This window comes from Ranitomeya variabilis, chromosome 2 (assembly GCF_051348905.1).
Source record: "Ranitomeya variabilis isolate aRanVar5 chromosome 2, aRanVar5.hap1, whole genome shotgun sequence".
NCBI lineage: Eukaryota > Metazoa > Chordata > Amphibia > Anura > Dendrobatidae > Ranitomeya > Ranitomeya variabilis.
In genome coordinates this window covers 944,966,888-944,980,937 of record NC_135233.1, presented here as the reverse complement: position 1 = coordinate 944,980,937, position 14,050 = coordinate 944,966,888, and positions in this window count along the sequence as shown.

Sequence of the window (14,050 nt, the reverse complement as noted above, 5' to 3'; positions counted from 1 at the left end):
AGGCCTGTATAACATTGACTACATGTTCTAAACAATTTGTACGTGAGATGTCCCCTACTGTATTACATTAGTAACAGGAAATTTTGGGGGGCCTGTTGATGAGGCTTGTATAACACATACTAGATGCTACAAACAATTTCAAAGTGAGATGTCCCCTACTGTGTTATGTTAGTAACAGAAGAATTTTGGGGGGGCCTGTCGATGAGGCCTGTATAACATTGATTACATGCTCCAAACAATTTCAGAGTGACATGTTCCCTACTGTATGACGTTAGTAACAGAAGAATTTTTAGGGGGCCTGTCGATGAGGCCTGTATAACATTGACTAGATGCTACAAACAATTTCTAAGTGAGATGTCCCCTACTGTATTGTGTTAGTAACAGAAGAAAGAATTGTTTAAGTGTGGATGAGTGCTGGATGACAAAGGAGATATGCTCCAAATAATTTTTAAATTAGATTTCCCCTATTGTATAACATTAGTAACAGAAGAATCTTTGGGTGGCCTGTTGATGAGGCCTGTATAACATTGACTAGATGCTTAAAGCAATTTCAAACTGAGATCTCCCCTTCTGTATTCAGTTAGTAACATAAAAATAAATATTTTATTATTTATATTATTGGGTGAGGCTTGTATAATCTAGAAGATTGTCTGTGGCATTGGAACGCCCTATTTCCTACAGTTGCTGCTGGTAAGGTGCAGGTTTGCTGGCGAAATATGGCCGACATATCAATAGATGAACTGATCAGGAAAAGGATCATTATGACAGCAGGAATGGGAACGTACAACAGGATCAATAACAGGGCAGCTATGGGAAGTACGAGATCCAGGATCCAGCCTACAATGATTAGTCATTTACCTAACACCAATTACCAGAGAGCATTTGATGCTCGTCAGAAGATTAGTGTGAAACAGATGAGCGACTCAAGCTAGGCATTAAAGGTGACCATGAGAAATTGGATGTCAAAGATGCACATAATCTAGAAGATTGGCTCAAAACAATTTCAAACTCAGATGTCAGCTGCTGTATCACGTTTGTAAAAAAATTAAATAAATTTTAATGTGCAACAGCTCTGCACACAGAACTATTTCAATGCCACTAAATGAAAAGGTTGGATATAGCGGGCTGCATCTCGTTTATCATCAGAAAAAAATAAATATTTTAATGTGCCAGAGGTCTGCAGACAGCTTCATATCACTGCCATAAAATAACAATGTGGAATATGGCAGGCTGTATCACATTCAGCAACAGAAAAAAATGCAATTTTTTTATTCACATTAGGTCTGCACACAGGTTCATATTACCACCACAAAATGACAACGTGGGATATGACGGGCTGTATCACGTTCAGCAACATAAAAAATTATAATTTTTTTTAATGCACGTTAGGTCTGCAGACAGGTTCATATCACCAGAGCACTAAATGACAAGGTGGGATACAGTAGGCTGTTTCACATTTAGGTAGTGAAAAAATAAGATTTAGAATGCTATACTCATGCATGGAACACAATAGAAGCAATGCACAACACAATTGTAGGACATGTGTACTGCTGGCTTTGTCTGTGGACCTCAGTAATGGCAAGAAATAAAATTCAGGAAGGTAAATTCAAAAGCCACATTGGACACTAACTAGCTATGCTCTCTGACTGATATATAACCGCTTAGCTAACTAGCTAAAATCTTGCTGCTAACAGTGCCAGCATCTGGAGCTGCCTCTCTCAAAATGTAAAAATGGCAAAATGGCACTAAAACAAGATGTTCGCTATTTATATGGAGAGAGACATGTGATTTCAGCAGCCAATGACACAAGCCATTGTCAGGACATGGTGGGTGCATCCTGCACCCTAATTGGCTAGCCGCAATGTGCACACAAAGTTAGAGAAAAAAAATGACTCTTTACAAGAATGCTGCACCTCTGAGCTCTGCAAACCCCCTCCCCTCATCAAACACATGCCAAACGTTCATGATACACCGCTACCATTATCGTTGCTAAAGTGCTGAAAATACTTTTGTGGCAACACAAAGATTTTACCTACACTTTTTACCGATTTTTTCCATTTTATAATATTTTGCTCATGTTTCCGATTATGAATCTGAATTTTCCGTATTCATGCCAAATTTATGTTTGGCAATCATTTTGCAAACAAATTCGCTCAGCACTAATCATTATCTCAAAACTGAAAATAAAGATTTCCCAACAACCACAAGATGGATTTCATTAACCAAGGTATCATTTTAATCAGTATAGCGTAACCAACCTGACACTATCTGTAGGTTACTGTGCATGATCCTGCTGACAGGTTTCCTTTAAGTAAGCACAAACGGGCAACAAGATGGATTCCACAAATTCAAAATCTGCCGCCATAGTAAAGGGCAATTGTAGAATACAACAGCAGCCTTCAGTGGTAAGGAATGAAGTCGCAGCACAATTATTAAGGTGAACAAGAGCAGCCACTAGTGGTCAAACTATAGAAGGATAACAGGAATCCTGACACTGGCTGATACCAATTATTTATTTTCCAGACTGCTAGAAAACACCCAATGGTTTAAAAAAAATATAATTTTAGGCCTAGAAATGGCAATGAGATGGCTGATGTCAATTATTTATTTCCCAGACTACTAAAAAACACACACCGGTTTAGAAATATTATTTATTTGGCATATGAATGGCAACGAGTTGGCTTCTACCAATTATGTATGTGCCACACCATTAGAAAAGACAGCTGAACTGAAAATTTATATTTTGGGCCTACAAATGGGAACAAGATGTCTGTTGCCAATATTTATTTGCAACACTGCTAGAAAACAAACAGCAGTCCTGAAAAATTATTTATTTTGTCTATTAATGGCAACAAGATGGCTGATGCCAATTATTTATTTCCCAGACTACTACAAAGCACATGCCAGTTTAGGAAAATTATATCGTTGGCCTAGAAATAGCAACAAGCTTTCTGATGCCAACTATTTATTTCCCAGACTACAAGTAAACACACACGGGTTTAGAAAAAATATTTGTTTGGTCCATGATTGGCAACGAGATTGCTGATGCCAATTGTTGGCTTCTGTGCCCGCTGTTACCACCGCTGCTGATGTTATTAACAATTTTTTTAAATGTTTAGACTCTAAGTTGGGTCTCCATCTGGTGGTTTGCCTGTAGTGGAAGGGGAGTCAGAGCCCCATTATACTATTTCTACTCTGGGGAAATTTATGGCACTTTAGTAGTGTCTGTTAGGTGTCGGGATTTTACCGCTGCGTGGGATGGGTCCAGGCCATGTCGGGTGCTGTTTACCTATCGCCACATAGTTCTAGATTTGCCACAACATAATAGTGTTGCTTATTGCATGCCAGGCTATATAGATTGAAAAGGAGACCAAATAATAGTCTGTACATATAAAACGAAATATAGCAAATTTTATTATATATATCAAAATAATACGTAAAATCACATGGACAAGTCAAATACTGTGAGCAAGTACAAAGAAGGCAATCCAAGACAAAACAACAACATCCACCATAGTGGGACTAGCCGGGGGTGCCAATAAGTCAATGGTACTAGAGATGGAACACATGAAAAACCTCAATGAGAGGAAACATAAATATACCTATGGTAAAGTATATACAGGTCCTTCTCAAAAAATTAGCATATAGTGTTAAATTTCATTATTTACCATAATGTAATGATTACAATTAAACTTTCATATATTATAGATTCATTATCCACCAACTGAAATTTGTCAGATCTTTTATTGTTTTAATACTGATGATTTTGGCATACAACTCCTGATAACCCAAAAAACCTGTCTCAATAAATTAGCATATCAAGAAAAGGTTCTCTAAACGACCTATTACCCTAATCTTATGAATCAACTAATTAACTCTAAACACATGCAAAAGATACCTGAGGCTTTTAAAAACTCCCTGCCTGGTTCATTACTCAAAACCCCCATCATGGGTAAGACTAGCGACCTGACAGATGTCAAGAAGGCCATCATTGACACCCTCAAGCAAGAGGGTAAGACCCAGAAAGAAATTTCTCAACAAATAGGCTGTTCCCAGAGTGCTGTATCAAGGCACCTCAATGGTAAGTCTGTTGGAAGGAAACAATGTGGCAGAAAACGCTGTACAACGAGAAGAGGTGACCGGACCCTGAGGAAGATTGTGGAGAAGGACCGATTCCAGACCTTGGGGAACCTGAGGAAGCAGTGGACTGAGTCTGGTGTGGAGGAAATGGGCTACAGGTGCCGCATTCCCCAGGTAAAGCCACTTTTGAACCATAAACAGCGGCAGAAGCGCCTGACCTGGGCTACAGAGAAGCAGCACTGGACTGTTGCTAAGTGGTCCCAAGTACTTTTTTCGGATGAAAGCAAATTTTGCATGTCATTCGGAAATCAAGGTGCCAGAGTCTGGAGGAAGACTGGGGAGAAGGAAATGCCAAAATGCCTGAAGTCCAGTGTCAAGTACCCACAGTCAGTGATGGTGTGGGGTGCCATGTCAGCTGCTGGTGTTGGTCCACTGTGTTTCATCAAGGGCAGGGTCAATGCAGCTAGCTATCAGGAGATTTTGGAGCACTTCATGCTTCCATTGGCTGAAATGCTTTATGGAGATGAAGATTTCATTTTTCAGCACGACCTGGCACCTGCTCACAGTGCCAAAACCACTGGTAAATGGTTTACTGACCATGGTATTACTGTGCTCAATTGGCCTGCCAACTCTCCTGACCTGAACCCCATAGAGAATCTGTGGGATATTGGGAAGAGAAAGTTGAGAGACGCAAGACCCAACACTCTGGATGAGCTTAAGGCCGCTATTGAAGCATCCTGGGCCTCCATAACATCTCAGCAGTGTCACAGGCTGATTGCCTCCATGCCACGCCGCATTGAAGCAGTCATTTCTGCCAAAGGATTCCCGACCAAGTATTGAGTGCATAACTGAACATTATTATTTGTTGTTTTTTTTGTTTGTTATTAAAAAACACTTTTATTTGATTGGCCGGGTGAAATATGCTAATTTATTGAGACAGGTTTTTTGGGTTATCAGGAGTTGTATGCCAAAATCATCAATATTAAAACAATAAAAGACCTGACAAATTTCAGTTGGTGGATAATGAATCTATAATATATGAAAGTTTAATTGTAATCATTACATTATGGTAAATAATGAAATTTAACACTATATGCTAATTTTTTGAGAAGGACCTGTAGATAGCTGAGACCAGGGATATCAAATTATATCTACACAAGTGGAGAAACTATACCAACAGTCCCTTTCACAATACACAAATAGTGGAACTTGTATAAGCCTATACCTAGGTACAGTCACCAACTTATGAAAGAGTTACAACTGGTCATAGCATAAACAAATATTCATGTAGTACCAGTAGCCATAGCTAAAGCTGGTATATCTCCCCTGCTGTCATGCTGGTGGGCACCTCGATGCACGTTTTGCTACTAAGGCTTTGTCAGGAGGCGTGGCTAACATGAGGGAAGTGAGTTCCCTTTATAGTGCCGTCTATGAGAGTGTATATGGAACTGGTGTGTAATTAGGGCGTTAGTATGGCTATTGGCCAAAGGGTCAGCATATTTAAAGCCGCAAATTTCCTTAGGATTTGCAAAGTTTCACTGGTTGCAAGGACCTTTTAAGATCTCCACCAATAGGAGATCTCAAAAAACTCACATGATCAGGTCACATGTACTGGATAGTAATAGGTGAGTGCATGAAGGACCTTTGAAGGCTGAACCAATGGCCGTTCTGGATATAATCACATGTTGGCTATTTACCAAAATAATGTAGTATAGTAATGCACCAATCGGCGCGCCTTGTCATGATACCCCGATCTCAAAACGGCCGACCCCGATAACCAGCACCCCGCAGGAATGGAGAGAGGAAAAATATAATCTCCCCAATCCCCAGGGCAGCCGATCACCAGGCCAGACGCCGGACCGGGGCAGCGCACGCGCACGGCGCGTCTGGGCGCAATAGAGTAATTAAAACAGCCCTAACAATGCAAAGAACAACATTAGATAAACCAATAACATCATAATAATGATTAAGAAATCTGAGGGAATAGTAATGCTAAATACTATACTATACATAGATAAAAAAGACGTAAATGTAACACTATGTATAACGAATAGGGTAATGGTCCTTCTTTGTTTTCTTTTTCTTTCTTCATAATCCTTGTCCATATCCCTCTCATTGGATTATTCATAGTATATCGCCAAACAGTGCACCGAAAGAATCCACACCACGGAACTCCAAAACAGACACCACACAGGTAAGGAAATTATTGAAGCTGATAACTAGAAAACTGATTAAACAATACAACAATTAGATATTGATAATAAAAACAAACAAACAAGGGAACACATTTAAAATAGCGCAGTAAGATGTTTATAAGAAAGACTTGAAGCTAACGTATTCGTTAAGACCAGAGGGGGTTACTGTGTTAAGAATCACTGTCCATTTTGCTTCCAATTGCAGAAGTTTACATTTAACATCTCTGCCCCTGCTACCCATATAGGCTCGATCAATTCCACAGACTCGTATACCCTTAGGATTGCTTTCATGAAATTCTTGAAAGTGTCTCGGGATGATCTTTAAAATTGCAAAGTCTATATTCGCCTTTTTGGCATTTAAAATGTCTCTGATGTGTTCTTGTATGTGAACCTTTAAGGTCCTGGTGGTCATCCCTATATAAATAAGACCGCAGGGACAGGTGAGATGGTAAATGACAGCTTCTGTGAGACATGAGATATGATGCACGATCCTAAAGGATTTGTCACCCTTAGTGTCTGTGAAGTGAGTGGTCTTAGGTAAATATTTACATATCGAACACTTCCCACAAGAATATGAACTTATGAAGTAATATAAATGTCTAATTTTTAGGGAAAATTTTAAACGTGTGAACATATAGTCCCTTAAAATACTTTTATTAAATATATCTAAAAATACAAATATCCCAGTGACATATAACAAAACAGGATCAAGGAGTGCACCTATCTTAACACTGTCCCTACACTTCACTCCTCTCCCTGCCTGACAGTGGAGGTTGGCACCCTGATAGATTCGATTTTGGCGCCCCCACTCAACGGCGGCTATCCACTGCTCACCCTATTAACCACCTACAACACTAAAGGTGGGAAAACAATGAGCTATAAAAAGAGATGAAGTATAGTGTAGGAAAAACAGGTGCACACAGTATAACCCCAATATTGTCCAATTATACAACTGTAATCATATGGATATTATGAACGAGCATTTTTCTGGATATATATCCATATCCGCTCTTAACACAATGTCCCCTGAATCCCAAGATTATATATTAGTATCTCAGAGACATACAGTTTTGATAAATATAGGACAATAGTAACAGGGGGAATGGTAATCCAATATACAAAAATGGTTCAGAAAAGAGATATAATCCAAAACTGTACAAATACAGCCTATCTCAGCCACATGCAAAGTAAAAATGATATTAGCTTCAATAGCATACTCAGTGCAATCCTTTAACCATCTGGCAAATGGCTTTTGGTTGTTAGCTACCAGCAATGGGTAATCAGTAGCAGTCCACAACCAATGTACAGTCTGATATAGATAGGAAGCTATTGCAGATAACAAACAAAGGGTCATATCCCCAAATTAGAGCACTTAGCTTCCCAGCTTCACAGCAGTCGCCTCGACGCGTTTCCCCGAACTACGGTTCATCAGGAGGCAGTCAGGATAAGAACCATTGATACAAGAGGTGCTGGTGCCGTGATGTTCAGCAGACCTGAGGATCCATGGGAAGGGGCGGTCTTTATACCGATGGATAGACTAACACTGGCCAGTGATCAGCCAGTGAAACGACCAACCCCCAGCTGTTTCCGGAGTAACACCAGGTGTAATAATAAGCAAGTCCAAAGATATGGACTGACCGATAGCCATGTGTCTATAGCTGTGTGTGGGTCCCTCCCCCACACCTCAAAATAGATCATTGATAGGCATAACAATAATGCATGACGTACCGGGAGTATCCATACTGAGTAGCGTCTTGTGACTCATGAACGCCATGTGTTGTGGACGGCGCCATGTTTACCATTTGGTCTGCGCACGCGCTGGGGTGACGTAATTGCGCATGCGCAGATGGTTAGAAGACACACCACCCGAAGATGTTAGGCGCATGGCAGAAAATGCCGGTTACAGTCTACAGTGCGCAGGCGCATTGCGTACAATGAAGAGCAGAAAACTCTCCACCGCCAATAAGGGAGGACAGTACTAGATTACCTTTTCGGTCTAGGCACGCGCTAAGGGTAGCATAATAACACATGCGCACGATGGTTAACAGACAAGCCATCCAGAGATGTATGGTGCATTGCAAAAATCGCCAATTACTTTCTCAGGTGCGCAGGCGTATTGCGTGCAATAAAGGACTCTCCGCCACTAAACACAAGGACACCATAGTAAATTCCATTGGATTAGATCTGGGAAATAATAATAGTGATAATAATAAAGGGGCCACATTAAAAACTCCTGATATCGCAAATAAATTATAAAGACATATCAATCCCAGGACGGGGTAATGACGCTAGATAGATAAAGCGGTAACATTACTATTTTGATGAGGCATTATGGACCGCTTCCCTCTCCCACAGCCCCAGGAACAAATTTGCATATGAGGGCGCACAAGTGGCCCCCATTGCAGTGCCCTGGAGCTGTAGGAAGGGGCGGTCCTTGACACACCAGGTCACAATCACCTCATCTCGTGATCACGCTATATAGATGATACATTTTTCATCTGGCAGGGCTCCACATCGCAGTTGGAAAGTTTATTGCAACTATTGAATTGCAACGATTTAAACATCAAATTAACATGGAAATACAGTAGGACAAGGATTGAGTTTTTGGACATTCTGATAATAAAAAAGATTGACGGAATGGTGGCCACAGAAGTCTACCGTAAAAGTACAGCAACTAATGCTTTATTGCATGCTGATTCATCCCACCTGCCAAACCTAAAAAAATCATTACCAGTTACCAGCCGAGATGCAAACTCTGCTTCAGGAAAATGGCCGCCGCGATCTCCATCTGCGCACGCGCGGCAACCCGCGGCCATTTTCCTGAAGCCCTGGGCAGCAGAGCGCTCCATCTGCGCATGCGTGGCCACAGGAAGATGGCCGCCCCCACCGATCACCAGGGGAATAGCGCAGATCGCACTCTTTTCCACACCTATGCAGTGGATTCGGGCCTTGGGCATGCGCAAACCACTACGCCACCAACGGAAAAATAAGCAAGATCTGGGGGAAGGAACAGCGATGTCACCACGCCCATTTGACCGGACCAGCCTGATTGACAGGCGAAAACGGCGACTTTGGTAACGTGTTTCGGCATCATAGGTGGGGAATCAGGGTCCACAAAATACACTACTGTAATGCACAGCTCAGGCCTAATTTAACGGTATTTTTATCTAATATGGAAAAAATGGGGTGACAGGTTCCCTTTAACACAGTAACCCCCTCTGGTCTTAACGAATACGTTAGCTTCAAGTCTTTCTTATAAACATCTTACTGCGCTATTTTAAATGTGTTCCCTTCTTTGTTTGTTTTATTATCAATATCTAATTGTTGTATTGTTTAATCAGTTTTCTAGTTATCAGCTTCAATAATTTCCTTACCTGTGTGGTGTCTGTTTTGGAGTTCCGTGGTGTGGATTCTTTCGGTGCACTGTTTGGCGATATACTATGAATAATCCAATGAGAGGGATATGGACAAGGATTATGAAGAAAGAAAAAGAAAACAAAGAAGGACCATTACCCTATTCGTTATACATAGTGTTACATTTACGTCTTTTTTTATCTATGTATAGTATAGTATTTAGCATTACTATTACCTCAGATTTCTTAATCATTATTATGATGTTATTGGTTTATCTAATGTTGTTCTTTGCATTGTTAGGGCTGTTTTAATTACTCTATTGCGCCCAGATGCGCCGTGCGCGTGCGCTGCCCCAGTCCGGCGTCCGGCCCGGTGATCAGCTGCCCTGGGGATTGGGGAGATTATATTTTTCCTCTCTCCATTCCTGCGGGGTGCTGGTTATCGGGGTCGGCTGTTTTGAGAGCGGGGCATCTTGAGGAGGTGCGGATAGGTGCATTACTATACTACATTATTTTGGTAAATAGCCAACATGTGATTATATCCAGAACCGCCATTGGTTCAGCCTTCAAAGGTCCTTCATGCACTCACCTATTACTATCTGGTACATGTGACCTGATCATGTGATTTTTTTGAGATCTCCTATTGGTGGAGATCTTAAAAGGTTCTTGCAACCAGTGAAACTTTGCAAATCCTAAGGAAATTTGCGGCTTTGAATATGCTGACCCTTTGGCCAATAGCCATACCAGCGCCCTAATTACACACCAGTTCCATATACACTCTAATAGATGGCACTATAAAGGGAACTCACTTCCCTCATGTGAGCCACGCCTCCTGACGAAGCCTTAGTGGTGAAACGCGCATCGAGGTGCCCACCAGCGTGACAGCAGGGGAGATATACCAGCTTCAGCTATGGCTACAGGTACTACATGAATATTTGTTTATGCTATGACCAGTTGTGACTCTTTCATAAGTTAGTGACTGTACCTAGGTATAGGCTTATACAAGTTCCACTATTTGTGTATTGTGAAAGGGACTGTTGGTATAGTTTCTCCACTTGTGTAGATATAATTTGATATCCCTGGTCTCAGCTATCTATATACTTTACCATAGGTATATTTATGTTTCCTCTCATTGAGATTTTTCATGTGTTCCATCTCTAGTACCATTGTCTTATTGGCACCCCCGGCTAGTCCCACTATGGTGGATGTTGTTGTTTTGTCTTGGATTGCCTTCTTTGTACTTGCTCACAGTATTTGACTTGTCCATGTGATTTTACGTATTATTTTGATATATATAATAAAATTTGCTATATTTTGTTATATATGTACAGACTATTATTTGGTCTCCTTTTCAATTTATATAGCCCGGGATGCACTAACCAACACTATTATGTTGTGGCAAATCTAGGACTATGTGGCGATAGGTAAAATGTGAATACATCGATCGATGTTTTTGGGAGTTTTTATATATTTGGAAGTATAAATTCCTAGGTCTTCATGTCAGGTGCTGTGGTCTCCTATTCGGTTCCGGACGCTGGGACTGCTGTTCTGCATGGACGTCGGTCCCAGAGTCTTGCACCACATGTTTGGCTACATCTGGCTCTCCAGTCATGTCTATGATAACCAGTGTGATGCACGCGCCGCATTGTGTACTGGAGTCTATGTCCAGAAATCACTTTGCTTAGCATGTCCGTGATGTGGCGCCTTCTCATTGGTGCTCAGATGTTGCCTGATCTGGTGATGTGGCATCTCCGGGTTGACCCACAGGCTATGTTAGAGTGAGGCCGGGGTCACAACTAATGTATCAAAATACGGTCCATTTTTTACGGCCGAGATACGCAGAAAAGTTCCTGAACAGTGATCCGTATTCAGTGCGAGGATACGATTTTTTTCCTTAAACTATTCGTGTGTCATCCATATGGCATCCGTATGGCATCTATACGGTGAGATTCTCTCACCGGCTTGCAAAACGGACATAGAATGGATCCATGGGCTCAAATATATGTGAAAACATATATACAGCGTATATATATATATATATATATATATATATATATATATATATATATATATATATATATATATATATATATATATATATTTCATACAGAGCTAGATAGCAGAAAAGCCAGTAATTCAATTGCCGGCTTTTGCTATCTCCTTATCAAACCCGACAGGATATGAGACATGGTTTACATACAGTAAACCATTTCATATCCGTTATATTTTTACATATTCCTCACTAATAATGTTAGAAGTGTCTGTGTGTAAAATTTGGGAGCTCTAGGTGTAAAAATAAAGGTAAAATCACGGAAAAAACTGGTGTGGTCTCCCGCACAATTTTCTCTGCCAGAGTGGGAAAGCCAGTGACTGAGGGCAGATATTAATAGCCTAGAGATGGACCATAGTTATTGCCCCCCCCCGGCTAAAAACATCTGTCCCCAGCTACCCTAGATAAGGCGTATCTGTAAGATGTGCCTATTCTGGCACTTAGCCACTCTCTTCCCACTCCTGAGTAGAGGTGGGATATGAATTACCGACTTTTCTATAGAACACCGGTGCATATTTCTTGCAAGTCACACGCATGGTCCGTGTGTAATCCGTGTTTTTCTCGCCCCCATAGACATTCATTGGTGGATTTTTTGCGCACTACGCTGACAAACGCAGCATGCTGCGATTTTCTTAGCCCAAAAAATTTGGCCGAGAAATATATGTCTTATGGGAGTTGTCCCATAGAAAAACATTGGTCCGTGTGCAATGCGTTGTTATTGCGCCTCTCGCTCATCCGTATTCCTCTCTAGTGTGACGCTGGCCTGAGTGTTTGGGGTGGAGACTTGGATATAAAAGGCTCCCAGCGACGCCCATGGGGGTATCATTTATGTTCGGCTATGTGAGAGGAGACTCTGCCTGCAAGTGTTGTATGTCTGTCTAGCTTTGGGACTGTGCACTTAGGCAGGCAGCTAGCGTCAGTGGGGCTAATTAGCTGCTTGGCTTAGCATCTGGTTCCTACATGTGTGCAGTTAGCACAGCAGAGTTCCAGAGCAAGCACAACCCTAGTCAATGTATTAACACTCAGCGCATCTCTTCCATTTCTGTGTGCGAGTGACACAGCTCAGTTGCAGAGCATCTCTTTCATTTCTTTGGGCAAGTGACACAGCTCTGTTGCAGAGCAGATCCTTCATTTCTGTGTGTTCAAGTAATCGTTCACCGTGTGTTCTGTCATTGTACTCTAGCAGCAGTTTTCCATCTCTGCAGGGTGGACCCCATGCTACAATTATGCTTTATTATTTACCGTATTTTTCTGACCATAAAACGCACTTTTTTTCTCCAAATTTGGGAGGAAAGTGTGGGTGCGTCTTATGGTAGGGATGTGGGGAGGAGCAGCAGCGAGTGGAATTGCACTGGGAGGCAGGAGGCAGAAAAATGTCCCTGCCCGGCTTTAAGAATCAGAGCTGGGGAAACCACATGGTCCCGATCATTAAAGTGCAGTGAATATTCATTAGCTGCTTCCCCACCCACCTGTCAGCAGAGTGGTGAGCCGGGAGCAGCAAATGAAAATTCCTTCACAGGGACACACATGTGTTGTGAACTATATTTCTTGGCTCCCTCTTGTGGTCACTAGCGGTATGGCACTTGGATTATCTTTCCCCAGGTTGGTACCCACCTGGTTCGTTAGGCCTTGGGTGTTCCTATTTAGACTTCCTGGAAACTCAGTCTAGTGCCTGGAATCGATGTAATCAGTCTATGTCTGTTTTCTCCTTACTCCTGGTCCCCTAATTTTTGCAAGATAAGCTAAGTCTGCTTTCTTATTTTGTTTATTTGCATTTGCTCTTATTTTGTTCCAGCTTGTTCAAAATGTGATTCCTGTTTTTGCTGGAAGCTCTAGGGGGCTGATATTCTCCCCCCACACCATTAGTTGGTGCGGGGGTTCTTGGATATTCAGCGTGGATATTTTTGTAGGGTTTTTGCTGACCGCATAAGTCCGCTTCCTATTTTCTGCTATTAATTAGTGGGCCTCTCTTTGCTAAATCTAGTTCATTCTTACGTTTGTCTTTTCTTCTTACCTCACCGTTATTATTTGTTGGGGGCTTGTATTATAACTTTGGGGTCTTTTCTCTTGAGGCAAGTGAGGTCTTATTTTCTCTGAAAGGGTTAGTTAGTTCTCCGGCTGGCGCGAGACGTCTAGAATCAACGTAGGTACGTTCCCTGGCTGCTTCTAGTTGTTGTGCTAGGATCAGGTATGCGGTCAGCCAAGTTACCACCTCCCTATGAGCTGGTTTTTGTGTTTGCGGACTTGGCTACAACTCCTGAGATCCTCTACCACTAGGATCATAACAGTATTCCAGGCCCAAAAGTGAATATTTAAGGCATTGCAGAAGCGGGATTAAAAGAAAAGAAGTTCTGAGTTTTTTTTTTTTTTCT